The following is a 27,216-nucleotide window of genomic DNA, read 5'->3' as shown; positions in this document are numbered from 1 at the left end:
AAAGATGTTAAAGTGGGGGCAGGGGGTGACATTGTGACTCAAATTCACAGTCACAACAATTGAGAAGCGGGGTCTCATGAGTTTCCCACAGTCCGAGGTAACCAATGAGATTACCTGTGTCTCCTCTTACAGAACTCACCCACCCCCCACGCAAACAACCAGTCCTTCCTGTACATCCCCACTAGTTGCTAACTGTTCAATATTATAGCAATATACTAGTCTTTATGCACATGTAATATGTTATTACTCTTTAGGTACTAAGTACAGAGGGAAATTGTGGTTCTAGTGTGACCTTTAAGTTTCAAAATGCTTTGTCCAATGTCTCCATCTGCCGGCCTGCAAATCAGATTTCAGCATCTAAAAAGAAGTCAGCAAGAGGAAAACACACAAGACATAAGCCTACCAGGGACCTTTCAGACTCAATCCTTAATGTACATTATTCAAATCTGTTCTTTTCTGTTTCCCTCTTGTTTTCTATATGTCCATCATGTGAGTAAATTTATTTCTGATAAATCTAGTTTCTGATACTATGTAACAAATGATACTTGATTCTGCGGGAGGGGGGGGGGATAAATTCAGTTTTCAAATTCCATGAAGAAAACAGTGTAATATGTCAGGAAACGAGTACAGCTGGCTTCACACTTCTATTTGATAAGGCTGATGTCTTTTTTCTTTGGGGAATTTTATTTTGTTAGCCATTTCAGTCATCTCGTGCTTCTAATCCTGCCATCTGCAGGATTAGACTGTTTTCTTTCTTTCTGTTTTCCTTTGTCATCCTCAACAAATGGTGCTAATCCAACTGGATATCAGCATGGTGGAGATGCAAATACATTCCATGTCTATCACGCAGCACAAAAATCAAATCCAAGTGGATCAAAGATCTCCACATAAAGCCAGATACACTGAACCTAATAGAATAGAAAGTGGAAAATAGCCATGAACACATTGACACAGGAGACAACTTCCTGAACAGGACATCAATAACACCAATAACACCAATTAATAAATGGGATCTCATAAAACTGAAAAGCTTCTGTAAGGCAAAGGATACCATCAACAGGACAAAACAGCAGCTTACAGAGTTGGAAAATATTTTAGCCACTCCACATCTGACAGAGGACTAATATTCAAAAATATATAAAGAATTCAAGAAAGTAATCATAAGCAAACCAAATAATCCAGTATAAAATTGGGTACATACCTAAACAGATAATTCTCACCAGAGAAATGTTGACTGCCAAGTAACACTTAAAGACATTTTTAACATCCGTACTTGTCAGGGAAAAGCCATTCAAAATGACTCTGAGATTCCATCTTATACCTGTCAGGTGGATCTTTGTGAGTTTGAGGTAAGATTGGTCTACAAGAGCTAGCTCCAAGACAGACACCAAAGCTACACAGAGAAACCCTGTCTCGAAAAACAAACAACAACAACAAAACAAGCAAAAAGGTTAAGAATGATAAAGCAGCCTGGGAGTGGTGACTCATGACTTTAAACCCAGCACTCGGGAGACAGAGACAGTCTGATTTCACGCCCAGTATGGTTTACAAAGAAAGTTAGGACAGCCAGGACTGTTACACAGAGAAATCTTATCTCAAAAAAAAAAATGGTGGGGAGGTGATGAAGAAAAAAGAAAACTAATGCAAAAGCTATATGTGAACACAGAATAACATATACTAGGTGTTTCTCGTGTTTCTATACGTTGTTTGTTTCTACTCTCTTTTTTAGAGTTTTGAGAACAAAATTTTGTCTGTAAGGCTGTTTCACCTCCCCCATCTTAGCAATGGGGCCTTATCTCTTTTGTATTCTTGACAAGAGGGAGGAAATTAAATAAGTTACTCTTAGAATTTAACATTTCAAATATGGCTCCAACATGTTATCCAGAATCAAGGAAGATGTTGCTAGTGAATATAATAAATCTAACCAGAGTATTGTGAAGAAATGACTGGAAATAATTGGCATTTTCTTTTTCTACACACAGATCTTAACCAAAGAATCAGGAAGAGTTTTTTAGAGGTAGAACAAAATCAATAAATACTGGCCCTTGTTTGGTACCCTTAATGAACACAAGATCGTGAATCTGTCCTCATTTAAAAGGAAAAGAGGCTTCTTCATGATGGAACAGGTATCACTATGTTGTTGTGTCACACAAGTCAAAGAGTCATTACCACACATGTGGAGCTCGGTTCCTTCATGTGGTACTCATTAGGTACTAATCTCTTAGGAAGTATCAGCTAATCCTTGTGACGTTTTACATCTTGGATTAAGGCTGATTTGTTTACATTTTTGTGGTCTTCTGAGGATCAGGCAGGAGATGATGCTACATATGCCATTTTTCTTTTGTTATTATTCATTTGTAAGAAATAACAAATCTTGAGCCGGGCTGTGGTGGTGCACGCCTTTAATCCCAGCACTTGTGAGTTCGAGACCAGCCTGGTCTACAAGAGCTAGTTCCAGGACAGGCTCCAAAACCACAGAAAAACCCTGTCTCGAAAAACCAAAATAAATAAATAAATAACAAATTTTAGTTACTTATTGGTTTGTTTCTCTGTTTAGTCACTGATTCATTTTGTGTACCTATGTGTTTCTGTGTGTATGTATTTGCATTGCAAGTGTGTAGTCCCCAGGAGGCCAGAAGAGGGTATTGGATCCTCTAAAATTGTTGTTACAGAAAGTTGTAAGCTGCCCAATGCCAGTGCTGGAAACTGAGCCCAGGTTCTCCGCAAGAGCAAGTTCTCTTAACTGCAGAGCCATCTCTGAAGCCCTCTTTCCTTTTCTAACACTAGACAGAGAATGAACAGAATTTTATGAAACCTGCTACACGGCATGAAGCCCATCACAGTCAGAGTACACTAAGAAGAAAGATCAGACCAGTCAAGGACCCTAATATACCTTGCTAACATTTAAAAGTCCCATATTGCACACATAGAAAATATCTAGTGTCTTATGAATATTTTCTTTGTTACAACAGCAACACTGAACACTACAGATAGAAACATTGGTGAAATATTCCACATGAATGTTAAACATTAGTATTTTTGGCAGATACTAAAGCATTAAAGTCTATTATTAAGCATATTCAATATTTGATAGTTTTGGAGTAAAGGGCACATTGTAGTGTTTATCACATCATCTTGTGAAGTTATTAAGACAATATGGAAGACAGTCATTTTTCTGAATCTCCACTGAGCACTTTCTGCAAAGAAAAAAATAAGCATTAATTTGTGTATATATTTTATTTGTGTGTGTGTGTGTGTGTGTGTGTGTGTGTGCCTGTGTGAGTCATATGTATCAGGTGTATGCAGGTACCCATGCAGGACAGAGGAGAGTATTAGATTCTCTGGATTTGAAATCATAGATGGTTATGAAATACCCAATGTGGGTGCTGAGAACCAAACCTGGATCTTCCACCAGAGTAATAAATGTCCTCGACTGCTGAACCATCTTTTCAGACCTCAGATAATTACAATAACATAATAATAATGATGATGATAATGGCAACAATGGGGTATCATAAAACACAATTCTGTGTGCATGTTTACCATTTCTTCAGAGAAAAAAAACCCACAGTAATGCCAAATCAATGAGTGAAGGTATCTACAGTTGCTTTCATGGTGGCAGAAAGTACATAAAAATCTCATTGTAGCCTCTACAGCTATAGGCATTGATGACCAAAATCCCTATTTCTTAGATCGCTTGCAGTCATTTTTTGCTATTAAACACTGTAAGTTATTTAAGGGATGATTGAAAGTATGTAAGTAAGCTCTTATAGGTAGTATACAAATAACAAGGAACCATCTACAAATTTGGGGAACTGTGAAGAATCCTAGGACCAATTACCCATTAACCACTATGTAAAGAAAGATTCGATTTATTCTAAGGAAATTAAAATTGTATTAAAATAGGGGAAAATTACCTCACAACAAATTGTGTATGTACTATTAGCTCTGGTGTTATTTCGAGAGGTTCATGCCCATATAGAAACCGGCTTATGAAAATGCCTGAAAGAGTTTCATAATTAGAAGACACTATGAAAACATGAAGCACATCCTGTCTTCTGTGTAGGAGTTGTCAGGAAGCCCTCAAATGTCCTGTGAACAAAGATGAACCAGCAAGGCTCAGTCAATTGTCTGAGTAAGTTGGCCTTTGGGAAGCTCCCTGACTCACTTCAACTCAGTCTACCAATGGGCGAATCAAGAAGAGATGCTAACGTCGCAAGAGCCAGCAATCATCCCTTCATATCTGACCTCCCATGGGAGACAGTGCTTGTTCTTCATAAGGAAACTGCACCTCGGCCAGGTCCAGGGGAGAGTGTTGAATATCTATCACTCACTGAAGGTCAGTTAGGTTGAATGCTATCGCAGTGTAAAACACTGCACTGCCCTGTGATCGATCTATTATTATCTTACTTCAAGATTCTTTGCAAGTCATGCCAGAAACAAAAAGGAAGCATCCTTTTAGAGTGTTCTTTATCTCATTATATTTCTTTGGAAAGTTGGTTTGGGTATTAAGTTTTAACTAGGCTAAAAGCCGATCTGCAGACCTAGGAAAATTCCCCTGCTGCCTGGAAGGGAAAATGATTTTAATTGTGTGGCTTACTCATCGTGAGTGTGTTTGTTTAAAGGAATAAAATGGAAGAAGATTGCATTTTTAAAAAAATTAGAAAGTGAGAGGATTAAAATACATTTAAGTTCAGTCTCGGTTTTTTTTTTTTCCTGACTACACACGTTTACAGACAGGAAATATTCAAAGTTATATAAGAAGAAAATATTTAACGGTAAATGCAAGATTATTTTAAAATAAGAATGTGTACTCCCATACCACATTACCTCCTTCCATAATTTCTTGATAAATAATGAATATCAGCCAAAGCACTAGCAATCAATATGTACTAAGTGAAAATTTCAAGTCATATAATTAGATATTTCAAGGACATGGTATAAACCCCCACTAAGACTAAATTTTCACAATTTTCTTGGAGCAATAACATTGCTCAGTTCTTAAATACCATATATGAATCATTACTTTAATGAGCTTTGTCTTTTAACCTTCACTTAAAATACAAGCAAGTATATTCTGTCATTTAAGATGCCAAATAAAATACATCAACAGAAATTAATAGGCAATAGAACCTGATGGATTCTCCTGGAGATTATTTTCATGATGGAAACTTGGCAGCTGTGCTTGTGATTAATCACAATAATGCAAAACCCTTAGCCCTGCATAAACTGCCTTTTTTTGGAATATTCCTTTCCTCCACAAAAGATTAACTTCATCTTCTTGTGTAATATTTCCACCTCCATTTCTCTGTCCAAATTTCATTTTCCCAAGATCCCTTAGACCACCAAAGGATGAAGCACTCTTATCTTTTTCTAAAATCCAATTATTTTGTTCTTCCAGTCCTTGGTCTAGAGTGACCAATGCTGATATTGTCCATGCCTGTTATAAACTAGCAAGAGTCCAAGTATTCCAAAATAATTGTATCATAGGCTTCTAGAAGATTAAAAAAAGGCTATAATTAAGGGTCTTTTTTTGCTCCTAGATAAGAAGGATGCACATCAGTTAAGATTATTAGAAGTGAGACATGTGCACCTTCAATAACAGCATGGAGGAACATATGTGAGAAAACAGATTTCCCATAGTCTAGAGCACAAGTCATTAACCCAAAACAAGAGCATGTATAAAGTGGAACAGAGAATATAAATACCTTACCCAGGTAAGAATATGGTTGGCCTTTTCACTTTTTAATAAAAAATACTAAAAACAAGCTGTGGGCATTTCATCGTTTTCTAAATGTGACAAAATGGTACCATCTATTCTTTAATATAAATATACAATTATAATATTTGTAGGCAGGTATGTTAAGCCTGGCTTGGCTATAAATGTAAATACATAAAATGTGTGCAAAGCAGTCAACAAAATTGTGTCTGTTTGTGAATGGCTGAGGTACTGTGTTTTTCAATGTGGGTGACTGACCTGTGTTCACATTTTCTATGATATGAAGAGAACATGACAGCTATTGGCTCTTTCTCAATTGTCAAAAGTCTAGGACATTTGACAGCTCACTGGAATCTTCTTAGATGCAAGTTGGACAACCCAATATAATGATTAAATATGTTCATTTGATGATGGTAGGGATGTTGAATATGTAACATGAGCAAAAGTGAATGCTGCTAGGCTCACTGTAAAGACTGACTTTAGTGAGGACCACGTAACTGTGTAAGTTTACCCAGACTGACATAGCATGCCCAAAGAAGCTATCCAGTGCCTTGCAGCTGGGATCTGTAAAGGAATCTGCATGTCCCATATGATAATATATCATGTAAGAGCCCACCAAAAGAAAAACAAAAATCACCAGAAGCAAAGATACTTTAAAACTCAACCACTGGGTTATTAGTTAAGTTTGTAATGAATGTGGCATTTCCCAGTGAAGAAAAAAAAACTCAAACCTTCCAACTTTCATGCAACAGATATGTGAAGGTAGAAAGGGGTTAATCATGAAATTCAAACAGAATATTTTCAATGTGCTTGAATCTGATGATCTACCTGGTTAGATACAGATTTCTTTTGGACTACTAGAGAAGAAAAGTCTCATGTTTGTAGAAGGGCATCAAGAGTGGTAGAAGTGAACACTATCAGATTCATGTGACTTTCCATTGAATAAATTTCCCCACTAAGTTCACATGCCAGAGAGGTGTTACTGTCCCCACAATCTTGCAAAGTTTGCTTTGATGCTAAGTAAACAGGAATACTGACAAAATATAGTCAAGATGTAGATTTCCTGTAATAGTTTTCATTCTTTGTTCTATACAATAAGTATATATTAAGCAATTAGAGGGGCAGACTCAGTATTTAAGAGCACTGGCTGCTCTTGCAGAGGACCCAGATTCCATCTCCAGTACCCAAACTATGGCTGCTTACAATCATCTGTAACTCAAGTCTCAGGCAATCTATCGCCTGCTACTGCTCTCTGACGGCTGTGTGGATGTGGTGCATACACATACACAGAGACAAAACACCAAAAAATAATTGTAAAACATAAGAAAGTCATCTGTTTACAAATAGGTTACAAGGTTGAGGGACACCACAGTCAGTAAGATATTTGCTTTACATAAGGACCTGAGTTGAAGTCCTAGAGCCTACACAACAAAAGGCAGGCATATTGGTACATACTTGTCAATCTGGGGCTTGGGAAATGGAGACAGGCAGACACCTGGGCTTCCACTGGTCAGTCAGATTAGCATACTTGGTGAGCAAGAGAGCCGTGAATATAACATCTCAGGACCCAAGCCTGAAGACTCCTGAGCAAGGACATCCAAGGTTAATTTCTGGCCTCCACACATATGCATTCATGTACATACACCCACACCCACATATGTTCACATGCACCTGCACATATGTAAACACATGTACACACAATACAAAATTATATAGCTTAATGATTTTGAATATTCATAAACATAGTATTTTAAAATTATTTATTATATAAAACACAACTTATAGGGCTCAAAGATTATACATTAATCTACTCTTGTCTTACATTTCAAGATTGGCTTACATCACTTAAAAAAGATTATATATTTTAATGTGTTTTCAAAATATGTTGTCTTTAAACACAGTAGTAAATGAAAAATTTCTTCTTTTTTGCTGTTTTTCCTTGTTGGAAAACATTGGAAAACATCAAAACCAGAGTTTCTTCAGTCTCTGGGTGCTATTACTGGTTGATCTGTAATGTGCATTGCCTCGGAAAATAGAGGCGATTTTATCATACACAACTAAGTATGCTGACATAATAGTTCCTCGTAGGTGCAAAATCATTCATATTTGGAATCTTTTTGCCAGTCTTGCAGAAAGAGAAGTGCTTTCAAATCTGAAGATATTTGCAGCTGTTCATCTAGTTGGAAAATCACTTCTAAGATTGCCATCCCCAAAATAAAAGGCATCTTGGGACTAATTGTTGCTCACAATAATGTCAGAGCAACGCTTTGCAAAAAATCTCATCATCACCATTTCACGAGTCTGACCCCACCACTAAAATTATGAACATCAATCAACATCCCAAGTTGGGGGTTGAGCTCTCCTAGATTCTGTGCAATATTTTCTAGTAGAATTAGAGATTTCCACACATATTTCCACCTCACGTTTATGTAATTCTACAGAAGGTTAATAGAATACTTCCTTTCCATGTGACAAGACAGAGAAAGGCACAGAGGTCCATAAAAGATGCCAATCTCATGGAGATAGGGGATGACATTCATAAGTACTTTACAAATGTCAGATTGGTGGTAATAACCCAGGTTTCTAAAAGGCAGCTAAATTAGGGATTTGTAAAGAATTAAATACATTGAACCAAACACATGTTATGACTAGCACTCCTTTATCTCTGCCCAATATTCTCCCCATCTTTCTTTTTCTCACTTATAAAAGGGTGAAAATGGGAGAGGAGACAGAAAGAGTTTAAGAGCCAGAGGAAATGGAGAACTCCAAGAATACAAAGCCCTCCAAATCAACCGGATCAAAGCTCATTAGAACTCACAAAAAAATGATGCAGCAAGCACGGCCTACACAGGTTTGTACCAGGTCCTCTTTGTATATATTATGTCTTCCAGATTTGTGTTTTTATGGGACTTCCGAGTGTACACGATATTGGGCCCCTGTTTTTATTCCTTCTTTTGGATTCTTTTCTTTCTTTTGATTTATCTTGTCCAACCTTGATGTCATAGTTTTATCTCCCAATTTTCTGAAGGCCCCAATCCACAGTAAACCATAGATGCCCATAGAACATGATGTCCACATTCCCAGGAGTTGGGGTGGGTGGTTTATTGGTTATTTGGTGGGTTATGGATGTTTGCCAACATTTGGGAGGGAAGGTTACAAATTGTTACTGGTCAACATCAGAGAGAAAGCTAAACAAAGTAGATTATATTCAGGGATCATAAAAATAAAACAAAAACAAGTATATGTTACCAAATTCACACATATACATGTATATACATGTATATGTATATATATTTGTGTGTATATTTATATGTACATGTTTATATATTTATATGTACATAAACATATATACATATATAAACCACTGACTGCACCTGGATTTTAGTGGGTAAAGACTAGTGCAATATGCAGTTGCTTTTGAAGAGATTATTTCAAGACAATTGTGGTTTTTCTTTAGAATTCAACTATCTTGTCCATAAAAATTGGTTTTAAGATAAATTAAGATACATATTTTTTCCTGTAAAATTAGCAATCTCACATTCTGGTCTAACCATATCCCTGTAAATGTGTAAGTAAGGTTTTTGAGTATATCCATGTCCCAGGATGCAGACTAGCTCCTGGCCAACAGCAATGTTATATAATTAAATTGATAGAAAACAAAAAGATGCCCATGGATCAGCTAGTAGTTTAAGTCTAGTTGATAAATTTGCAAGGGTGAATTCTACTTATTACAGAGATCCTGAGAGTTAAGGTTTAATTCAGAATCCATTTATTGTCTCTTGGTGAGTTTTGTTTTGTTTTAATAAAGAAGCCTTTGAACAAGTGTACTTGAAGGACACAGTTATAAAATGAGATGCTTCAGGACTCAAGAGCTCATTGCTCTTTCATAGGATCCCAGTTCAATAAAAGCACCCCCGTTAGGGAGCCAACAACTAAATGCCTGTAACTCCAGTTCTCGGAAGTCTGTCATCTTCAGTCTCTGTGGTCAAGTGCACTCACAGGGACGTCTACCCCACACCATACACAAACACACAATTAAAAATAAAGTCTTAGTGCTTTTGGAATTTAAGCAAGTTTAAACTTTCAGGCACTGCTAAATGCATTACAATTTCACCAGCAATCCAAACTATAAAGTAAGAAGAATGTATAGGAGAGTGTGCTGGTTTACCTTGGTTGTCAACTTGTCAAGGTCACTAGCATCCCAGGGAGAAAGACAAGTGCATGTGTACCTGTTGGGGATTGGACTAACTAAGATGGGAAAACCCATCCTAAATGTGGGTGCTTCTATAGGCTGGACCTGTGCTGAAGAAACAGGAGTTATCTAAATCCAGCTAGCAGGGATTGTTACCACATTTTGCTTCCTTACTTTGGACATCATGTGACCACCCACCCGCCTGAAGTCCCTGCCACCATGCCTCCTTATAATGGAGGACCCTATCCCTTCTGTAAACTGATACTAACTCTGTGAGTTCCTTCTTGTCAGATGCCTAGTCACAGCAATGACAAAAGCAGGTAATACATGGAGGAACACCACATTGGCCTTAAAACCAGAACCCAAGCTTTGCTGGGATTTGGCAATGGCATAGCAAAACTCAGTTGTTCTTGACATTCCTTTGAAAGGCATTTTACACATTTCAGCACTATGAGATGTAGATCAATCTCAGGATGGCCCTCTGGAAATGTTCTTAGAGAAACAACTGATCTGCTGGGACCTAGTACCCAGCATTTCCCGTTTCTTCTCATCTATGTTTAGGCAAGATGTCAGTGGTGAGGCAGCCACGCTGGGGCCACGAGGCAACAAGCAGGAGGATGAAAGCAGGGTACAGCTCGTTGGGACATGGCTGCTCACCCCATGCCCGCTGGAGTCGGACACCAAGCACCCTAACACCAAACCAGAACAAGTAGGAAGACGAAAGCCATGGGCTGCAAATAGTCCAGAGGAAGAAAACCGAGCTCAGACCAGCAAAGATAAGGAGTTTGCAGGCCTGACTCTGAAATCCTCCCTCCAGATGACTGCATCACTGTGGAAAAACAATGTGTTTTGGTGTAAGGTTGTGGATACCACATTCTATCTGATGTATGGTCAAACTCGTACAGCCTCCATCTAATAGTAGAACCTTTCCATTAAACACTGTAAGAACAGTTTCTAAACAAGAATTGCTGAAGCATTCATTCACATAGGCACATATTAAATTAAGGTATTAATGAATAATTTTATAGATAATTTAAAATTATTTTACAGGGAATTCTACCAAACCATAGGAGATGCAGCTCCCTGTACATTAATTCATTGCAAACCCTATTTCTCCCACTATTCCAGCAAATATTCAATGAGGTACAGTAAGCACTGTCATTACGGCAGAGAGACGAGTGTGAAAAGCACTGTCCCTGACTCCAAGAGGCTTTAGTGCTCTTCAAACCACGTAAGACAGAACTTTTTAAAGTGATTCCTATTTTCCAGACCCTCACTTCCTATGTTGTTGATTCCCTGGTCATCGACACTTCAAAGCATGGACGCCTCTTACATAATCCACATCAACCCAGTCTCTATCACTTAATACTCCAAATACAACTTATGACTTTGCAAATGCAGCTCAATGTTATGCCAGTATGCTCCTTACTGTTCTTTATGGTTCTGAGGGGGGAATCAGACAAGTTCTCATTCCATCTTCTACAGAATTTGTTTTCCCAAAATCTAGACTACTGCAAAAAAGCAAATAAATGTTTAATGACAGTATAGTTTGTCTGAGGGAAAAAAAATTAAATCTTTATAAATCTCACCCATGTTCTGGTAGCAAACCAACAAACAAACATTTACTGTAGTGTGGTAGCAAAATCCCAGGTAAACTTGAAGCCACGTTCCATTCCCCTCGTCTATGTCAGCTGAGCCTCATCTGACTCCACTTAATAGCAGGTTTCCTTGCTGACTAGCGGCAGGAGGCATTAGATCACTGTGTTCTCTCCTAGACCTGCATTCTCTCCTTTCCTCACCCTGGTCTCAATGTGATAAATCAGCAGCAAACTCCTAGCTAAGAACAGAACACTGTGATTATTTTTGAGTAGTGCATGCATGGCTGCTTCTCTATTTCAGTCACCTCAGAAACTATATAGCTTAGTCTACAACCCATATAAAACCGTGATTTTACTTATTATTAAATAATATGATGTCATAGTATGTTGATATAATATCATCATCCTCAGATGGAAGGCTGGATTTACTGTTTGTAGGTCTTAAGGTTGCAATCTGTATTATGTATACTTGAGATAATTGATTGGTAATCAAGATATATATATACATATATATATATATATATATATTCTGCTGTTTAAAATATTCCTTCAGGTATTAAGAAGTGAATCTAACAAAGACTATCTTTAAAAAAAACAAAAAAAGATAAAATAATCTCTATGAATATGTCAAGAAATCCCTTGACATATTCATAGAGATTGCTTTCAAAGTCTAAAAATGATTATTTATATGCAAAATCTGATGAGAAAAATCATTAACTGTATTTCAGTATAAATAGTAAAATGAATGATGATATCTGACATTTATATGAAAACCACAGAAATGTGTACCTGTTCCCAGGTGACCATCAGGAGTTAAAATACATAAAACAGCCGTGCCCAGCACAGTCTCAATTTTATCCAGAAAAGCAATTCTGCTATCATCTTGCTTAAAACAATGTGTTAAAACTATGAGAAATCCTTTGGCTATTTCTCTGCAAAACAACCTGCAATCCCAACTCTCACTTCGTATCACCACATCCCCCTTCTCTCACCACAATGAGTTAAAGGCAGACCGAAGCTCTCAGCAGCATCCTCTGCGCTATGCCACCGCTTTACCGTCCTCTTCCCTCCAGATGTGATGCTTTAGAAGTTCACAGAAGGCAATTCCTCCTCCCGGGTTCACTGCACCCTCCACGAGAAATACCTTGCACTTGCTGGAAGGTTTAGCTTTCATGTTTCTGGTCATTCTTCCCACCCACAAAAATGAGACCTATTTCTGGGCTATTCATAACTCTCCTTCCAAAACATTTCAGAAAAGAAAAGCAAGGCAGGGCTCATGATTTCCATGCAAAATCCCAGCCTGCCCGCCTGCTTACTGCTGCCAATACTTCTTATTCTTGCTGGTGATGACATCGTACAAGCTCCCCAGCACTGATGCTTCGTTATGTAAGTCTGTCTAGGTCAAGTGTAGGAGACTCACTACTGGCCTGTGGAAACTCATGAAACTGTTTCTTCAGATTAACACTTCAGGGGCTATGGAAGATGCAGGAAGCTGAACTTTAACTACATACATCTTTCGGGGTAAATACTTATTTGCATGATTCGGTGGTTTGGGGTTTTTGTTGTTGTTGTTGTTGTTTTTTTTTTTTCTTCCTTTGGTCCTGGCAGGTTCCTGTGAGCCAGGCTGAAAGGTGCAGGTAGGCATTGCTAAGAGGCTCCAGTTCTGTCAGCATGCTTGATTATTCACTGGAAGCATTGGAAGTCTTGCACTGTTCCTAGCATTAAGATATGAGCAAAAGCATCATAAATTGGAATTTGCTAATCAGGCATCTTTTCTATGCTGCTGATTTGATGTGCAAACCAAATATGATCTGTTTAATCTGAGTCGTTGCAGAAGAGCATTGTTAGAGATTTCTGTGAGCCAGAAAAGATTTACTGCAGGTCTTGGCTGCTGTGCTGCCCTTGTCTCTAACTGTGAATTTGCTTGTCTTGGAAATGAGCTCTGTGTCTGCTGTACTCGTCCTCTGTTGCGAGAATGGAGCACGAGTAACCTGGCACTTGGGGGGACTTCCGCAGATAATAAATCCTGCCTACTTAGTCTCAAGATGAACACTGCAGCAGCGTGTCATTTGATGCTAGCACCGAATGAGGCTGGGTTAACTGCATTGGGTTAACGCCGGAGAGACTGTGCTTAGGAGATCTGGAGGGACCAGCCCGGGGTTTGACGGGAACAGTTACTCCTCTAAGGGTACGAGTGAAAGCAGGAGAGCACTGATTCTGTTTCAGACTCTCCCACACCGTGTCCTGCTGCAGGAAAAACAGCGGCCCCAGAGTTGCACGCTGCAGAAAATGCAGGACAAGCCGCAGAGTGAGTTTGCCGCAGCAGCAGGAGGTTGGCAGGGAACACTCATTCAGTTAACCCGGAGATGATGACACAACAGAGTGCGCCTCCTTTCAAAAGACAGAGGGGTTTTAAAAGTTGGGGGTAGATGCAGCACATTTGAAGGCTTGGCTTCCGATGTGTGTTTGGCAAGCAGTATTCTGTGATTTGGAGTCCATGGTAGGAGTTAAGGAATTAACGGTTTTATCAACTGTCTCCATGATCTCCAAGGGCTGAGTGGAAAGTTGACTCATGTTTGCCTTGGGTGTCTCCAAGAGAGCGCTGGTGCACAGAGGGGTATAAGTACAGCATGCTCTCTGGGTAGACTGCGCAGAACTCTCTGAAGCACTGGGCATTGCTGAAATAACAGACTGGAAATAAGTGTTGTGGAAGTTAGTTTCCCTAGGTGTCATTTTCACTAGGCTGTGATTAATATTGGAGGTGGGGGAGATGTTGGTCACTTAGGGTAGAGGTAGGCTGCATTTGTGCTATGTGTAATTGATTGAAGATGTACAGATTTTCCCAAATCATTTGAAGAGACAGTTACATCTCCCTAAAGGCCTGATTTTATCTTACCGATGTCAATAGATGCAAATTGGCACAGGAGCCCCATCTGATCAGGGTTACTTGGGGTCAGAAACAAAATGCTAAAAATAAGGAATACATACATAATCATATCTATACATCTGGAATATACATGTATATGTATATACAGACATATTTCGGGTGTCACTATCATCCTCAATTTTTTTTTCCGGTTTTACTTTAATGTTGCCTATACTGGCTTCTGTAAGAGGAATTGTTTGCTTTATGTAAGAACATAAAAACATACTGATCTCTTTCTTTTTAGATGTTTTGGAATTTGAATTAAATATGGTCTAAATTGGTTTTGGGCCTGCCACTTATTCCTTTGTGTGAATTAACATTAATCACTCTATGCTAAAGGTGATGGGAGTACATTGGAGTTTTAAATACCTATACCCTTGGGCCAACATTTGCTATTTCCTCATCACATGCTAGGCCAGAAGTTCTCAGTGATCTGGCTATCAACATCAGCATCTTCATGGAATTTGTAGGAAAGAAGATCTTCAGGCCTCACTGTAGACATGCCAAGTATAACTTCTCTATGTAGGTTCTTACAATACATGTTCTTATAGTTTCCAAGCAGTTGTGAAATGCATGAAGATCCACTCTATTGGGTTGTTATTTGATCAAATACAGAAATGGCTCTTGTAGTATATCTAAATATGTGTTACATAATTGAATTCTCTGTTCTCCTCCTTGCCTGGTCATCCTAATGCTTGTTAGTGGTACTGTGTTTTAAAGATTTGTAGAAATACATACTATATCTAAAGTCTAATGTGCTCACAGGAGTGTTTATTTTTCCATCAATTCCATGTAGAATGCTAACTTTCAGAAGCTAAATGGCATACTGGGAATGCAATAGAGGATTTGTCTCTTTAGTTTTCTCAGTGAGACTTGGCATATACCAATAGCCTCTTTGAAGTGTGAGTTCTCTCTGTAAAGTAAGTGGTTGTTCTAAGACAAGGTTTAGTCTTGGCCTAACTGAAGTGTGGGGTCATAAATTCTTAGCAATGGGTCTCTCTTGTGCATAGCAGAATACTGAACATTATCACTGGCCTCTACTCACAGGTAACAGAGGCAACTTTCCATTGTGATGACTAGAAATTGTGGTGGAGCCTAAGAAACATCTCCCAAAGGCCAAACTGCCCCCACGTCCCATTCTGACTACCACCAATTTAGGCTATCTTTCCCTTAAGCGTTAAAGCATAATACATAGGAAAGAAATGCACTGTTTCTCCTACGGACAAGTTAAACTGACATAAAAATAAAGTCATGCCCTCATAAATAATACAGTGAATTTAGACACTATCATATACGAAAGCATGCAGGTTTAATTCAATCAGGTACCTACAGACTGGGGAAATGCAACTTCTTTCCAGAACTTACCAGGAACCTAGTTCTACATCATCCCCTTTTTCTTAAAGTCTTGTTTTGTGTTCCTCCTGTTCTCCCAGATGGACCAGACTCCCTCGACTACTACCTTCTACCAAATACTTAGCTAAACCAATGGCTTTTAAATTTAGTAGATTTCACTAAGGATAGGAATTCATATTCTCTTTTCTTCTGCCCCTCTTAGCCCTGACTCACCTGCTGCTCCTGAAACATCCAAGAGTTCCATATGTTTCTTATGTACCATGTTCAGTAGCCCATTTTTCCATACCTTTTTATCTAGATACTAATACACAACTCATTAAAGGACTAAGGAGGTCAAGGATTTTCAGTTTGGGACTATGCAGCCTGTTGTCTGAAATACTGATTGCATCCTGATACTCCTGAGACTGGCAATAAAGTTTGCTTTGAATCAGATGGAGGAGCGAGCTACTAGCTGAGCAAAATTAATCATAGAGGTTTGGGAGGAGTAGGGACAGATAGAGAGACATGGGAAGTAGTAAGGCAGGTTTTAGATTGGATCTTGTTCCTTTTGGATCAAGGAACTAGAGAGAAAGGAGGTCCCTGGTTGCTTCTCTGTCACTTCTCTGATCATTCAGGTTACTACCCTGGTATCTGACTCCTGAGTTTTTACTGATAAAGAATAATTAGATAAATGCTTCGTCTGGCACCCAATACGGGGTGCCAAGTGTACCAGGCATTTTCTTTTGGGTCACCAACCATTCCCAAATCATGACACAGAGACTTATTATTAGTTTTGAATGCTCAGTCTAGCTTAGGGACATTTCTGGCTAAGTCTTTTAACTTACATTAACCTGTTTCTCTTTGGCTAACTCTTAACCTGTTTTTCTTTGGCTAACTCTTATAACTTAAATTAACCCGTTTCTCTTTATCTAACCCGTGTCACAGGGACTTTTACCTTTTCTTACTTTCTTGCTGTCTCTATGTCTGACTGGCTGATGGCTGCCTGGCTTCTGTCCCCTGGTGCCTCCCTCATTCTCTGTTTCTCCTCCAAACCTAGATTTCTTCTTCTCTTTATCCTCTCTGCCTGCCAGCCTCACATATCCCTCTTCTGCTTAGCTATTGGATATTCAGCTCTTTATTAGACCAATCAGATACCTTAGGCAGGCACCTTGCCCACCCATATAACTTCTCTAACTTGCATTTAGGAACAATTTAGCCAATGAGAAAAATGTTACTATTATGTTAGTTCCATATCAGGAAATAGAAAGTTCTCTCTAACTGTTAGAAAGGAACAATGAGAACTTGATTTTGTGTTCCCGGCACACAATATTCCTGATTTCCAAGTGAACATGGCCCCAGTTTTCTGTCTCTGGCAGCAGTATTGTTATTGGAAAAGCATATTTCATATACTTGAACATATATAGGAAATTTCAGAAAAATGATGGCTCACATCTATTCCCCTTGCAGAATGTGCTTAGGCGAAAAGAAAGTGGAATGTTAATTTTTTTACTTAAATAGACACCACGGTGAACTGATTTTCAAACTGTTACTTAAAGAGTGGATTAGGAGATGGTGTTTCTGGATTGGAGTAGCGGTGCCTAGGGAATGGCTGAATTCATATACTGGATTACAGGAAAAAGTAGGCAGCCTTAAAAGCATTAGGTTACATGGGGTACAAAATCAGAAAAGAAGTCTATAGAGGAGCATGAGGAGACAAAAAGAGGGGGAAAGAGGAAGCAAAGCAGAACAGTGAGGGGAGGGACAAGTAAAAGCAATATTTTGTGACATTTATGTATGAAAATGTTATAATGAAAACCATTCCTTTGCATTGCGACTTAGAAGTGATAAAAATGATGATAAAAGCACTCATGAGAGCTGTGAAAGTCCTGGGCTCATGGTGTGGGGTGTCTACCAGCAAAGGCTACTTGGACATGGGTTTAGACCAATAGAAAGTCTTTAATATTCTTCCAGAGACTTCACTGGGTGTTTGTGACACCAATGCAGCCCCAAACCTTTCTCAGAATGAGCTTTTAAGCACAAAACCACACCCTGAGTTGACACACCACAGTTAATAAGAACAGTTAGCCAGAGGCAGAACTATGGAAGCTAGAAAGCAACGTTAGTACATTTAAGGACTTTCCTAAAACTATGACCTTTGATAGATTGGGTCGTTGTCTTTGTTTCATCAGGTGGTGCTGCTTACATGCTGAGTTTTAAGGCCTCAATTAGTGGTTCTCAACCTGGGGAGGGTCAAACCATCCTTTAACAGGCGAAACCTGAAACCATCTTTCATATCAGATATTTATATTACGATTTGTGAGAGCATCAAAAATTCAGTAATGAAGTAGCAATGAAAATAATTTTATGGCTAGGTGTCACCACAACATGAGGAACTGTATTAAAAGGTGGCAACATTAGGCAGGTTGAGAACCTCCGGTCTAAATGGTACTTACATCATAGCATCAACTGTGCTAAAGACTTGAGTACCTGTTACAATGGTACCCTCCAGCACCATGGTTAACCAACAGTGTCTACATGGATTCATGCCTATGGGGCATCTTGTCAAAATGCACATTCTGTCCTGGAGATCATGGTACACAATTTCAACAAGCTCCTCAAAGATGGAGATGCTGTTAGTCCACTGTCACACTCGACGAAGAAGCAAGTCTTTAAAGCATAGAAAGCGCTATGTTCTCATGGGATCTGTGACTTCACAGATATCCAGCAGAGCCAGAAAGCACTTGTGTGTTTGAAAAAGAGCTAAGAACATGAAAAACACAGCATTCAGTATAATATTTGAAACGTGAAGCTTTGGCAGGACATCCTCATTGTCAAACTCATGACTGGCAATTCTGCTCTTTTAGTTTTCTCAAAAAAAAATTTTAGACTTCTGGATAGGAAGGCATTGGCAGACTGAGAGATACTTTTCCGGAGATTCCATGTTTATGTGTTGACTAGGTGAGAGTAATTCCAAACATAGTCCTATCTTTTCACATGCTATAGAAGATCTGAGACTCCAAGCCAAGTAAGAAGAGGTACCATTTGCCATTTTCCTTCCTGGCTACACGCCCCGCATCACATTTGACAGAACTCTGGCTGCAGGTCGGCCTTGTACTTGCCGGTTCCCTTGGCTTGGCCGCATGTAGAAATGTGTTTCTTCCATGGCAGTGTGATGTGCAGTGTGATGTAATCCAGACGAGTGAGGAATTGCTGCATCATCTCCTACTTTGCTCCTGAACTTGGATCCCGGAGACTTGTAGATTTCATAGCCATAATGTGTCACTGAAGAGAGATTTATATAAAACACACATGCCATGGTGCTAGGATGATATTATTACTTTGAAGAGAGATTGTTAGTTTCCATACTATATTTTACCTCCTCCTTTGTCAAAATGATCAAGATTTATGAGTCTTGGTTTTCTAAGCTGGATGATCACAGCAATAATATCAATGTCATGAAATTTCTGTGAGGTGTCAAGTTCCCAGTACATATTAGGTTTTAGCAATGATCCCCATTCCTATGAAATTATTACTAAATTTGACCTGAAAATAGAAATGTTTGAATATCAATATCTTTGTTCCTGAGAACCTATCTTTTTCTAGAATGGTACTAAGTATCGAAGGACTAAGTAGAATCATTTACCATGAAGAAACAGGCAGGCCAGAGCAGTAGCTGAGAACTAACAGTTTGACACACAAGCACGAGGCAGGGAGAGCTAACTAGGAAAGGGTGGGCTTTTGAAACCTCAAAACCCGCCCCCAGTGACACTCTTCCTCCAATCAGACCACTGCTGCTAATACCTTCCCAACTGCTCCACCTTCTAGAAAGCAAGTATGCAAATACCAAGCCTGTGGAGGTTGTTCTCATTTAAACTACCTCATTTACCTATCAAAGGTCGTGGATAAAGGTGACACAAAGTCATTCTGTAGGTTCAACAGCCTCTCTTGATGAGAGGAAGCTTCCTTTCTTGGTGCTGCAGAGAAAAATGTAGGAAAGCAACTTGTGAGAATACAGGAGTACAGCTGCCAAACTCCCCGCTCCCAGCAGAGCCCCAGTAACTTGGGATGTGGTACACTACTTTGCAGTCCTGATATGTAGTATAGATAATGTGAACAGAGACAATTCCAAAGGCAGTGACTCAGGTCAAGGGCCCAGAAGTTTCTAAAGGTCTGAGCAGCACGCAATTATTGGTAAAACTTTCATGTACCTTTCTGCTATCTGCTTGTTCATCTCCATCAAATAACTGAAACCCCTGCAATGTGCTGCAATGACCTCTGTCCACTATTTGGCCAAGGAGGAGGGAATCAGTTTTGCCAAAGTGACAGAGGAGAAGGAAACGTGATCCCATGTGGTCTGTGTGCAACTGTGAATAGAACTGCGAAGATTGGAATCACACAGGAATGTGTGAAAAGCAGTTTCCATGTGAAATATGGTGGCCCTGAGCTCTGATGTCACCATCACACAGTGTAGTGACAGTGTGATGTTCCTGGAAAGGTACCTGTCCTTTTCCTTTTAAACATGAAAAGAAAAAAGATGTCATCCATAAGCCTTTAGGGGAATAGAAATTATGTATTTGCTTCTGTTAAGTTATGGCAAAGTTGCAGTTTTATTCTGTAAGCAAAATTGTCCTCATAAATATCAGCTATTTCTTTTAACATCAAAAATATTCTCTACACCAAAAACTAACTAGAACTCTTCCATATATAGGAAAGTGTTGTGAATGATTTTAAAATATATTCAAATGCAAAATTGCTATTTATGCTCCGATAAGCAATCCATGATATTCTTGTCAGTTTCAGTTACTTATCTTTGTCAAGAGGGGGGATTGCTGAGTGAAAAAGACCAGGGAAGAGCCCAAATAATGTATTTGAATAACTTGCTAAGCTAAGAGTGAGCACTTATAAGCACAGAATAGAAGCCAGCATGGTACCTGAGTTCTCCACAGCGGTTCATGTGTCTTCTTTGTTTCTTGTTGCAGTTTCATTCCCTCTTCAGCCCCTCGTGGGAGTGGATCTAAACACAGCACTTGACTACTGTAGTGTGATGTAGGAAATTCTTCTGTGTTTGTGTTGCTTTCATTGGTTAATAAAGAAACTGCTTTGGGCCTGGTGATAGAGCAGAATTTAGGTAGGCGGGGAGACAGAACTGAATTCTAGGAGGAAAAAAGCAAAGAGAGAACCGCCATGGAGCTTCCAGGTCAGACATGCTGAATCTTTTCATGGTGACATACAAATTATTAGAAATGGGTTAAAGCAAGATGTGAGAGTTAGCCAATAGGAGGCTAGAGCTAATGTCCAAGCAGTGTTTTAATTAATACAGTTTCTGTGTGATTATTTCAGGTTTAAGCTAGCAGGGTGGCTGGGACGACAAGCAGCCTGTTCCTCCTGTTACAATAATGTACCTTGATCTTACCTCAGAAGTTGAGGTCTCATCCTTGGTCTATTTGCCAGAGGGGTATACAACTTAGGCATGGGCAACACAGCCTTTTATTTTCCAGTGGGTGTGTGGGTACATGACTTCAGTCTCCACTATTTGAGAGGATCCTTTGAGCCCAGGCTTTGGTGGTGGACTAGACAAGATAATAACTTGGTCTCCAAAAAAGTTTCCTTGTTTCCCTGCATGACTGTGATTTATTAATGAAAGAAACAAAGTATATTTCAGATTTTAATGAAATTATAGAACCTTGGAAGCATTTGCAACCTGGTTTCTCCTAGGCCTCTCCTTGGACCTGAGTGAAAGTCGCAAGTGTTGGATTCTCATGTCCTTGAGTTTGATAACTTTGTGGTCCTTTAAGAAGAGTATGCAGAGCTAGACACAAAGATGGTCACTGACTTTATTCTTGGCTAAACCCAGTGTTGGTTTTGTCCATCACCTTTTCAAACAGCAACTGCTCTTATATCCTCTATTACATTCATCTCTGTCACAACATGAGTGAAAATCAATCTTCGTGTATCTAGAAATAGTCTACTCACTCCCATTTTGCTTCTTATATGCTCGTATCCCCGCTCAATATTCATTTTCTTCAGAGTTAAACTGTGAAAAAAAAAACTTGAATGGACTTCTGCCACACTAAACTGTCTGTGTAACCTTGAATAGGTACACCATCTCTCTGGATGCCACATTTCTATTATCCAAAATAATAGACTTTTTCTGGATGGCCTGAGGCAACTTTCCAGCTCATAATTCCTTACTGATTATCAAAAATATATTCAAGTAGTGGTGGTCACAATTAATTATAATAAATATTCTAAGGTTGAAATTAACAAAGATTTATTGTTCTTGTTTTCTTATTAGGAGACTTTATGGGCTTAATTGTGGAATATTTGTGCTTCCTTTCCTTGAGAAAGCATGAACCTCTCAAGATACTAATCAAGGAGACCCTCTTGCTTGTCTTAAAACTGACTGGTAAAAAGACTTAGGGCAGCTTTTGCCCTTGACTCCCTTATGCATTCTTCAATGCCAGTGTTCTACTAACAGAATCAACATCTCACTGTAATCTCCCTTCCTTGGGCTCAAATCAGCCAGCTTCCACTAGCAGTAAGAGACAGAACCATAAAAGCAAGGTCAGGACATTTTATGCTTTTTTTTTTCATTCCTCTCTTTTTCTTTTTCCTTTTCTTTTTGGAACCATTCCTAAAAGAGGCATAGCCCATATCTCACAGCTGCTATGTGTAGTTCCTGCATTCACCAAGCAGGAAGTCAGGCAAGAAATCAATGGTATGTTCTGAGACAAAATCACACAGGGTCTCCAGAAAGGAGCCACATAGAGCTGGAAGGGCAAGAAATAGTCCTCTCAGTCTTTGGGGTTGGAAACTTTTCAGAGAGAATGAAGCAAAATTGTTCATTAATTAAGATACCACAAAACATATATACAGTGGTAGTTCCACTGTGGTTTATAAAATGGAGAGTAACTTTTAGCAAAAGTCCAAAGAAACAGGCACAGACAGCAAGCGTGTGAGCGGCAGCATAGAGTCGCAGGCTTCTTCTTAGTTTGTACTTTTCCATTTAGAAAGTGAACGTGTTTTTAAATTTTAAATGTGTAGATTTAAGGGTATTCTACAAAAATATCTTAAAATCTTGTTAGATGTATGATAATTAAAGTAGCCAGTGTTGCCGCCACTCTGATGAATCACAAGTCTGCTACAAAGTGATGAGCTATTCATTAAAGGCACTTGTGTACAACTAAAGGGATGCTAACCTTTTACAGAGTTATTATGCAAAGGAACACTCACTCTATCATGCTTAACATTTTCAACTTTATAAATAAATAACTTTAGGGCTGGAGAGATGGCTCAGCGGTTAAGAGCATTGCCTGCTCTTCCAAAGGTCCTGAGTTCAATTCCCAGCAACCACATGGTGGCTCACAACCATCTGAAATGAGATCTGATGCCCTCTTCTGGCCTACAGGCAGACACAGACAGAATATTGTATACATAATAAATAAATAAATAAATAAATATTTAAAAAAAAAAAAAATAAATAAATAAATAAATAACTTTATTTCAACTTTATTTATAAATAACCAGAATTCATAAAACAAAACCCAAAATTATTTCATGATGAGCAAAAAGGAATCTGTTCACTGAGTGCACAGGAAAAAGCAATAGAGAAAAACATTTGACCTAGGCATGTGAGACATTGACATATTTTGCCATGTGCAGATGGTACAGGCAATGACTGAAAGCCTGGTACACAGGGAGCTTTGGCACTTTGTGTTGTTATTCTTTGGGCAGGCTCCCAGCTATACCAGGGTTGATTTAGTTATATGACAGAACCAGAGGTCTGGGTAGACTGAGGCAGAGAACTACCAACCATCTTTGTGGCCTTGCTTTCCTGTTTCCATTTAAGTTGGTATTTCCATTTCCATCTTTCCCTTCTTTCCACTTAAAGGGAAAACACACAAATATTGTCATGTCAAGTTGCACAAGAAATGTGGAATATTAATCATAGGTATGTATGAAATTTCTTATACCAAAATTTGTGTGAAGGCTTGAGGCAGATCATGGGGCTAGGAGTGGAGAGAGGCAGTCTCTACCTCCCCGTACCTTTTCTGTGGCCTACCCTTCACCAAAGGGGGCAGAGCCTTCTCACTCCTGCTCAGGGGGACTTCTGAGGAAGCTTGGGTTCTAGATCTTGACCACCCTAGAAATGTGCTTTTGCCAGAACACTGGCAAAATGGGAATGCACATCTGGATTTGCACATCTGGAACACAGCCGGATTTGCACATCTGGAATACAGCTGGGACGCACAGCCGGATTTGCACATCTGGAATACAGCTGGATTTGCACATCTGGAATACAGCTGGATTTGCGCAGCTGGATTTGCACATCTGGAATACAGCTGGATTTGCACATCTGGAATACAGCTGGACGCACATCTGGAACGCAGCTGGATCTTCACATCTGGACCGGATTTGCACAGCTGTAATCTTCACATCTGGAACACGGCTGGGTTTACACAGCTGGAATGCACATCTGGAACACAGCTGGAATGCAATCTGGATTGTGCATCTGGATTGCACATCTGCTTATGCTTTAAAGATGGGTTCTTTGTGGTACAGAGAAGACCTAGTGGACACTGATAATACTTACATTTATCCTCTCAAGCACAGCAAGACAATTCAGGGTTCAACCTCCAGACACAGCATAACCCTAAATCTGTGTCTGGAGGTTGGGAAGACATATTGCAATCAAAGACAATGAAACCATGGAAACAGGTATGAAGATATTATTTGACATCAACAACTAAACAATGGAAACTGTAAGCTAAAACATGCTCATCAGTGTTGGGTTTAAAGTAGAACTCAAATGCACCTTCTTGGGAGCTGTTTACTACTTCATGGGAAGCCCTGTTAACACAGTGCTATTGAAGAAAGTATTCAAGAAAGTTCCTGCTCTAAAGCCATGGCTATGTAATAAAGGACTACATTTTTTTTCTCCTGGCAGAAGAAAAGGACAAATTTCATTCGTGGGTTCTATAATCTGGGAGGCTAACAATAATTTATTTATAAAAAGGGAAAAGTAACATTCACAAACAAAAGCAGCACTTTTTTTATTTAAAAGAAACTCTCTCCAATACTGAATATTTTCCTCTTCAATAGTGTTCTGGTCAACAGAGCAACAGGGGTTGAAAGAGAGGTTAGAGGAAGTAATAAAACCAAAACGAAGAGAAAAAAAAGGAAGATAAGCGAAGGGCATGGGAAAGAACACACAAACCCAGTCTTTGAGAGCCTATAACTATGTGACCGCTAGATGGGAGTGTAACGTTAGGTGCTGTCTCCACTTTTTTCTTTCTTTCTTTCTTTTTTTTTTTTAACAAGCTATTTGCTGATTTGTATTAGGTACCATAGAGTGAGGCGAGGATGAAGCCGGGAGGATACTGCAGAGGTCTCTGGTACATGTGTATGTGTGTGCGTGTGTTTATGTATGTGTGTTCTTCCCCTGTGAGGCTGCAGCCCTTGTGAAACACTTGGTCACCTTTTGCAAGAAGGAATCTGAACCGTTGCAACTGAAGGTACCGACTCGCCTTGGAGAGATGCTGTTCCTCACTGCAGATGGATAATTTTCCTTTTTTTCAGGTAAGCCATCCGATCGCTTTATCGTGATCTTCGGTGGTGAATTCGTACCTGGTAATACGTGGGGAGAAGAGCCCACGGAAATAAGAGTTGGGGCAGAGCAGGAAGTCTATTTTTGCATGTGAATTCGGACCAACTATCCCCCTCCTCCTTCCCTCTTCCTCCTCCCCTCCTCTTCTTTCCATCCTCCTCCTCCCCTCCTCCCCTTCCCCCCTCCACTCTCAACCTTCCATGAACTGAAATCAGGTTCGTTCTGCAGCTCAGCGTTTTGATAGAAGGATGAAATTCTTTGGCCTAAAATAACTTGGCGCCGGGCCAGCTCTTCCTTTTGCTTGCTTGCAATCCTCCTATGCTAGGACTGGTCCTGAAGCCCCCCGCCCGCTCTGTCATTTGTGCTTTGGAACTGCATTCGATGGCTGGGAATAGAGGTCATATTGTTCCTAAAGATGATGCAAAAATTAGACCTCATATGGGAAGCAAGAAGGCAGCGGGCTGCTTCTGAAGCCCAGCATCGCAGGGGAGACAGCTTCTTCCGGCAGAGGCTGGACTGTTGAGACGGGATGCTTCATTCCCAGGACAAGGAGGGGACAGCGGGTGTTTTATCTCCGACTCTTACTTAACTGCACTTGCAAAGGAACTTTAGAAAAGTGATAAAGAGTCCCCTATTTCATGCAATGCCAGACCGGAAGGACGGACTTACTTTTAACTAGGCAGAGGTCACCAACAGCAATGAAACTGCAGGTGCCGCCTGGTTTACATGAAACCGCTGTGGAGCGTCTTGCTCTCCAAAGAGCGCATAAAAAAAAAAAAAATTTCCTTGAATGTGTGAGGCTTTTTCACGTGTCTCCTTACCTATCGCGTTTTCTTTCTCTCCTACCTGTTCGAGGTCTGAGTATAAATACCCTCCCCTTCTCGCCACAACGACTGAGAGGCTGCTGCCCCTCCTTTCCACAAGCCAGTTGAAATCAGCGTGTGAGCGAGCGGGTGCTTTTTCATGTGTCTGACGAAATGACTGAGTCAAGCTTGGGTGTCTTTCTGTTCGGATGTGCATGTGACTAAATATTTCTAAGCCGCAGCAGCAAACTTGCACATTGCCAAACGCTGTTGCTATCACACCTAGGAAATGTGGCTTCTCCTTGGGTATGGATCTGCAGGGTTTGCATGGTCTGTCTTGTGCGCTAGTGTAGTAACGGAGCGCTTCTCCAAATAGCGCTTTAAATCTTCCCAAGAGGAGGATGCCAAAGAGGAATAGGAAAATTCCATGCTGAGGCTGGTGGTTCCTGACTCTCTTCCTCCTGCCTGAGAGCAGAGGGGAGCGTACCTCTCCCGTTTGCTGCAATACCTGACATGCCAGGGTGATGTAACCAGGACCACACGCTTGCCGTGTCTGACACGTCCCTTTCCTTTCAGAAGCAGAATAACTGTGGTGGGAAAAACTCTCAAACTCCCCTTTGTGGCTGCTGATTGGTAGTGCCATCAACCCTGGCCGCTCTCTTCACTGGAGGAGTGTTGCAATTTAGGCCTTCCCCCACCAAGCTCTCTGAAGCGATTTTCAGATGGTGTCTATTTTGGGAACATAATGTGTAGACAGGAATGGATGGCCACAGAGATTTACGGGAAAACAATCTCGGAGAGATGAGGTAGCATTATAAACCACCAAGACCCAGCACAGGAGGCTGGTTATGTCACATGAACCTGGCAGTGGGGGGAGTCAGTCTTGTTAAACTCACTGCCACTCAACTTCTGCGGCTTTTTTTCCCTTTTTGTTCTCCATTGCTTTGTTTGTTTTTTGGTTTTCAAATGTCTATTTCAAAGGCTAGAAACAGTTACACTGTTAAAAATAACACGTTGGATTTTGCTATCAACACTATAT

The 27,216-nt window shown here is 39.8% G+C and overlaps 1 protein-coding gene and 1 long non-coding RNA gene across 6 annotated transcripts in view; one reads left to right on the top strand and one right to left on the bottom strand.

Moving 5' to 3' along the window:
• The window catches only part of LOC121433146, a 106,231-nt gene extending 93,403 nt beyond the window's left edge, over nucleotides 1-12,828 (bottom strand). For both annotated transcript variants that reach the window (XR_005972287.1, XR_005972286.1), the window contains exon 1: nucleotides 12,502-12,828. This is a non-coding gene — a long non-coding RNA (uncharacterized LOC121433146). The remainder of the gene's footprint in view (nucleotides 1-12,501) is intronic.
• A 12,273-nt stretch (nucleotides 12,829-25,101) lies between these two features.
• The window catches only part of Scn1a (sodium voltage-gated channel alpha subunit 1), a 123,388-nt gene continuing 121,273 nt past the window's right edge, over nucleotides 25,102-27,216 (top strand). For all 4 annotated transcript variants that reach the window (XM_041631641.1, XM_041631640.1, XM_041631643.1 and 1 more), the window contains exon 1: nucleotides 25,102-25,346. The gene's annotated coding sequence lies outside the window, so the exon portion shown is untranslated. The remainder of the gene's footprint in view (nucleotides 25,347-27,216) is intronic.

The sequence above is a fragment of the Microtus oregoni genome, unplaced genomic scaffold (genome assembly GCF_018167655.1).
Source record: "Microtus oregoni isolate MIOR12 unplaced genomic scaffold, Mior012 000037F_ref0000500, whole genome shotgun sequence".
Classification (NCBI taxonomy): Eukaryota; Metazoa; Chordata; class Mammalia; order Rodentia; family Cricetidae; genus Microtus; species Microtus oregoni.
Note: the sequence above shows the minus strand (reverse complement) of the source record. Positions and strands in the feature narration are given on the sequence as shown.